This window comes from Phytophthora infestans, genomic scaffold, assembly GCF_000142945.1.
Source record: "Phytophthora infestans T30-4 supercont1.32 genomic scaffold, whole genome shotgun sequence".
Lineage (NCBI taxonomy): Eukaryota > Oomycota > Peronosporomycetes > Peronosporales > Peronosporaceae > Phytophthora > Phytophthora infestans.
In genome coordinates, this window is record NW_003303727.1 from 1,385,978 (window position 1) to 1,391,977 (window position 6,000).

Sequence of the window (6,000 nt, forward strand, 5' to 3'; positions counted from 1 at the left end):
AGTAGGATGGGGCTGGCGGCTCGCCAGCCAATGGTCCGTCGAAGTCCGGCTTCTGGACGCGAGCATCGCGTCCTGGAGGCACCTGAGCCTCAGGTTTGAGCTGGACGCAGTCCTGGCTCTTCCTCCACACTTCACACTCCCACTTGATCTAGTCGAAGCGCAGCTTCAACATGATCACCTTGTAGAGCTCACCACGATGTCCTTGGCATCTTCTAGCTGCGCTGCAGCACGACGCTTCGTCCTTGGTAGCGCTCTTCCTCCTTCTTGTCTTTCGCATGCATAAACTGGTAGTAGTAGCTTGCATTCACGCATGGCGATGATGTTTGGCTCCCACTGAACGAGCTGAGCCTTGCTGACGGTTGATGCGCAGCACCTTCATCCCATCACGGCAATGTTCGAACTTGTCCTTCGGCAATGGCTTCGTCATCGCGTCGGCGATCATGTCGTCGGTGCCAACATGGCGAATCCGTAGCTGCTCGTTCTCCACGAGGTGGCGCACCAAGTGGAACTTGTTCATAATGTGCTTGTTCTTGCTGTGCTTGCCAGGCTTGGCAGTCAGATAGATGCACGACTTGTTATCGCCGATAATCTCCGGAGTCGCGAACTCCCAGCATAGTTCTTCACAGAGTCCACGTAGCCACTGTAGATCTCTAGTGCCTTCATTCATGGCAATATACTCTGCTTCCGTTGTGCTCTGTGCGTTAATCTCTTGCTTTCTTGATCCGTACGAAACCACGTTACCATTGACGAACGTCACGAACCCGCTAACACTCTTTCGGTCATCAGGGTCATTAGCGTAGTCAGCATCGGTGTAACTCGTCAGCTTGACGTCGTTCCCAATAACAATGTCCATCACTAAGCCGTGGTCTTGAGTACCACTCAGGTAGCGTAGCACCCTCTTTCCCATAGCGTAGTGTGTGTGGTCGAAGCAGGACAGGTACTTGCTGAGATTACGCACAGCGTGCGCAATGTCCGGCCTTGAGGCTGAGACCAGATATTGTAGTGCACCAACGAGCTCTCGGTACGGGGGCGGGGAGTCATCTTTCGCATCTGTGACCACCTCAGCGCGCAGCGCTTCCGGTGTTGCAACCGCGTTGCACCCCTCCATGTGAAATCGCTTTAGCACCTCCGTAATATGTTGCCGCTGGCAAAATACCGCATGTCGACGCTCGCTGTCGATCAGTATCTCCACGCCTAGTAGATACTTGACTGGTCCGAGAGATGTGAGTTCATACTCCTCACTGAGTTGCTTAGCAACCTTAGCGCAAAGGTCATTAGGGCCGAGGAGCAGTAGGTCGTCGACGTACACCGTGAGCAACATGGTGACTTCTCCTCCCACTTTCCTGGCGTAGAGTCCGTAGTCAGAGTCGAGGCGCTCGAGTCCGATCTTCGTCAGGAACTTGTGCAATGTCTTGTTCCAAACGCGAGGCGCTTGCTTTAGCCCATACAAACTCTTCTGTAGCTTGCATACATAGCGCGTAGAGTCTTCTCCGAAGCCTGGAGGCTGCTCCATGTAGACCTCCTCGTCGAGATCACCGTACAAGAACGCGGTCTTGACGTCGAACTGCAAGATGGGCCCATCCGCGTTGCAGCGCGTATACGATCACGCATCTGATCGTCTCAATCTGATAACAGGTGCGTATGTTTCACTGTAGTCGATGCCCATGCGTTGTAGAAAGCCTCTGATCACTAGTCGAGCTTTATATCGCTTAATCCGGCCCGTAGAGTCTCTCTTGAGCGCGTACACCCACTTGCACGAAATGACACGCTTGCCCTTGGCCTCCGTGCGTCGCACGAGCACCCAAGTTTCGTGCTGTTGCTGTGAGTCCATCTCAACTTGCATCGCTGCTTTCCACTCCTTCCACTTCTTTGACCTTGCCGCATGCTTGTGACTAATGGGGATCTGCACATCCTCGACGTTCTGCTTCGTCACATTCGTCACTACGTAGTCCTTGAGTCGGGCGGATGGTTGTCGCTTCCGCTTCGGTCGCGACGTAGCTGCACTGTCGTCTGGCGACGACTTCTGCGTCGTGCATGGCTCCCAGTTCTCGTCTTCGTGAGCATCACGTCGACTGTCCTTGGCCTTCGAGGCTCCCACTCGATTTGAACATGCTTTCGCCTTATTCTTGCCCTTTGTGTTCTTCCGCTTGGAACCTCCCACTGAAGCTGCTGGCTTCTTAGCTTCCTCGCTTGGTAGCTGTGGGTCATCACTTCGAGTCGCAGACTCGGCTTCAACTTCAACACCTTGGTCATGGCTCTCACCAGCAGTGGCCAGCTTCGCCATCTCCGCTGTTCGCCTTTCTGCAAGCTCTGCAGGAAGCTGCAGGTACGTAGACATTGTCGTCCGGATCGGCACGATCGGGATCTCCGCAGGTAAGTCGTAGTCTCCGTAAGCGTAGGTGTTTGCAAGAAGTCGCTCAATATACACAGTGTTTACCGTGTACTTCTCATGTGCCTTCATGTTTCCATCTCTGCACGTCGTCACTGATCCTGTGCGCAGGTTCAGCAGCTTATAGCCCTTGGTCTTCTCGCTGTAGCCAAGTAGTAAGCACATCTGCGTCCTTGGAGTGAGCTTCTCCTTTCTCTGCCGAGAATCATCAGGGATGTGCGCGTGCACCAAGCACCCCCACGTGCGCAGCACGCTGAGGTCTGGCCGCTCTCCGTACAGGGCCTCGTACGGGGACTGCTGGTCCTTCAACACCGGCGTCGGCGTCTTGTTGAGCGTCTCAATTGCATGTAGGAAGGCTTCTCCCCATAATGAAACAGGCATTTGCGTAGCTTGTAACATAGATCTGACCTGCCGCATGGCGGTCTGGTTCGTGCGCTCCACGATAGCGTTCTCCTGCGGGCTGTAGGGATTGGATGAACGCGTGTCGATGCCGAGGTCCTTGCAAAAGGTCTCGAGCTGCATGTTGACGAACTCGCCACCACCATCGGAGAACAGCGTCTTGATGGTCGCCTTCGGGAACTGGTTCTGGATCCAGCGAATCTGCTTCTGAATCAGCTCCGTGGCTTCGTCTTTGTAGGCTAATAGATATCCCCACTTGTATCTCGTAGCTTCGTCGATAATCAATAGAAACTGGTTTGATTTCGATATTGTATCCACTCCAACACTGCATAGGTCGACACAAAGCTTGTGCAAGGGTTTTGCAGAGCGAGACGGCTTGCGCTTGTAGCTCATGCGCTTCGTCTTTGACTCTAAGCATGGAATGCATTCATAGAGAGCAAAATTCTTCGACTGCATGTTGATGCCAAAGTTATAGGTTCCTGCCATAGTCTTGATAGTCTCGATGTTTACGTGGCCCATGCGGTTGTGCAGCAACGTCATGGGGTTCTCAGCTTCACTGGCCTTGACGCTCATCACGTTCTTGCTCTGACGTGGCGTCCACATGCGGTACATCCCGCGGATGTACTGGAAGCGCAGCTTCAATGTGTCCTTGACCAGCCACGTAGTCTTCTGATCATGCGAGATGCGCACCTTGAAGTTTCCTTTGAATTGCATGTAGGTCTGCGAGATCAGGTTGTAGGCAGCCGACTTGGCGTAGCTCACGTCATCAAGGAGGCGCTCCTCGATCTTGCCCGTGTGCTCGTTCAGCACTTGCATAAGCACTGTGCCTACAGTTGCGCGCTCGGTTGTGCCGTTGCCGAAGACTAGTTCTGCAACTGAGTCTTCGTGTAGCTCCGTAAACAAGGTAAGGTCGCTCGAGACGTTGGTCTGCGCGCCGCTATCCAACACCCACTCCACCATGTCCTGGTCCTTGTCCTTGTCCTTGTAGTTGAAGTTGTCACGCACCGCGAGTACATGCTCTTGTCCTTCAGCTTGAGTCGGTGCAGCCGACTTGGCTGTCTTCACAGTAACCACATCGATCATCCTGCGCGGCGGGTTGCTCGAGTTGTTGTTGTTGTTATTGTTGCCACGCTGGCGGCACTCAGGGATCGCCACTCCAATGTCCTTGCTCTCCGCACGTGTTGCACTTCGTCTTCGCCTTTCGCTTGGCGATGTCATCCCTCGCACTGGATGAGCTCTTGCTCTTCTGCCGCTTGTTCCGCCCACGCGGCGATGGGCTGCGGCTGCGACGATTGTTGCGGTTGTTGTTGCCTCGTGCTTGGCTGCTGCTCGAGTTTCGACGTCCTCTTCCGTCGTTGTGTCCGTCGCCACGGCCACCAACAAATGCAACATCTCGCTGGACGGCACGTCTACCTCCACCACGTCCTTGCTGTAGCTCAGTCTCTTGGCGTGAGTGGTCAGCGAGTCGAAGGCGCTCGATCGCTTGCTCCCACGTAATGGACTCATCACGTCCAATACGTACTTCATGCTCGTTTACCACCGCTGGGTACACACCCACTGTATTCGACAATAGGATAGAGACGGCTTCCTGCTCAGGCAGCTGCTTGTTCGCGCGGCGAAGTCTCTGTTGGTAGTCGTCGATGTCACGAATGTAATCGTCAAGTCGTTCGTCACGTTGCAGGCGACGATTCAGCATATCTCGCTTGAGAAACACGCTGTTTACTCCAGGATGGTTATCAAAATGATCTTCCAGTGTTCGCCACAGTAGGATAGGATCAGCACGTTGAATAACACTTGTAAATCGCATCTGTAGTTCTTGACTAAGTCCCATCGTAAGTTCACGTTGAGCAACACGCAGTCGTTGCTTGAAACAGCCGCGCTGTCCTTCGTTACGTTGGTCTGCCATCGTTTCGCGCTCCATGATGGGGTCCAAGAGGTGTGCGACGTCGAGAATGGAGCAAATCTCGACGCGCCACGTCTGGTAGTTGGTATCGGTAAGTCTTGCGTTCAACTGCACGTGTCCGCTCTGGTTCATGCACCGCGTGCATCTGTGGTCTCCAACCATGGGTTCGTCCGTAGCAGAGTCGGTCCCGGCCTCGGTCTGGACTGGCTGCGCTGCAGCCTCGGACGTTCTTGGGTTTCTTGGCGGCTCGCTCTGACGCGTGCTGGCGCCGGCGGTAAGTTCCTCTTTGCTTGGGTTTCCTCGGCGGGGCCCGTACGGCGTCGGCACTCGCTGCGGTTGTGCTCGAGCCGCTGAGAATTCTTGAATGAGCTGCCTTTGTGGGCGTCGGGTAGATGCTTCCACTGGAATGTTCTGCACTTGCTGCTGATTGGTCAGTGTAGTCATAACGGTACCGAATTGGGCCAATAAGAGCTCGAGTTGTTGCTCAACTCGGGTTGATGACGCTTGTGACGTCGCATGTGTCTCGTCTGACGTTGTCTCGTCTGCTCTTGCAGGCAACTGCAACTCGTCGGACGCGCGCGAGCTCTGCGTACTCCGGACTGGGCTTCCAGCTCTCCTTCTTGGGCTCATAACCTGAGTGATGGTCGCTCCTCGGCTACGCCGAGTGGTGACCATTGTGATGAAGGAAGTAGTCGTAACAACAGTAAGTTGCAGGGACTGAAAGTCCAGCAGGGGAGAAAACCGAGTGCTGCTGCTTGCTCTTGACGGCGCAAGTTGTCGAGTGTGTAGCAGCACACGGAAAAACCCCGGTAACATATATTGGTAGGATTAGCAGTAGGATGGGGCTGGCGGCTCGCCAGCCAATGGTCCGTCGAAGTCCGGCTTCTGGACGCGAGCATCGCGTCCTGGAGGCACCTGAGCCTCAGGTTTGAGCTGGACGCAGTCCTGGCTCTTCCTCCACACTTCACACTCCACCTCGTCGATAAAAGTCACTTTCCAATTGGGCTTCTAGTGCTCAAGGCTTCTCTTGTTTCCTATTGCTCCTGCTTACTAACGTCGCTATGCTACTCGCTGTCGTGCTGCAGGGCAGCTCGAAATGCTGTTGGTCTAGCAAGCTTACTGTGCTGCCGATTCTGGCTGGACTCGCTACTACTACGTCTAATTAGGGACCATTGAAGCGCACCAGTAATCTGCGTTGAGAGGGTATCCACTCAGCTCAATATATTTCTGGCTCGGCTTTTTATTTCCTATTGCGATGAAGCATTGTGGTGCCTGGAAGTTGTGCACCTTGTTTGACTCACACTAATGC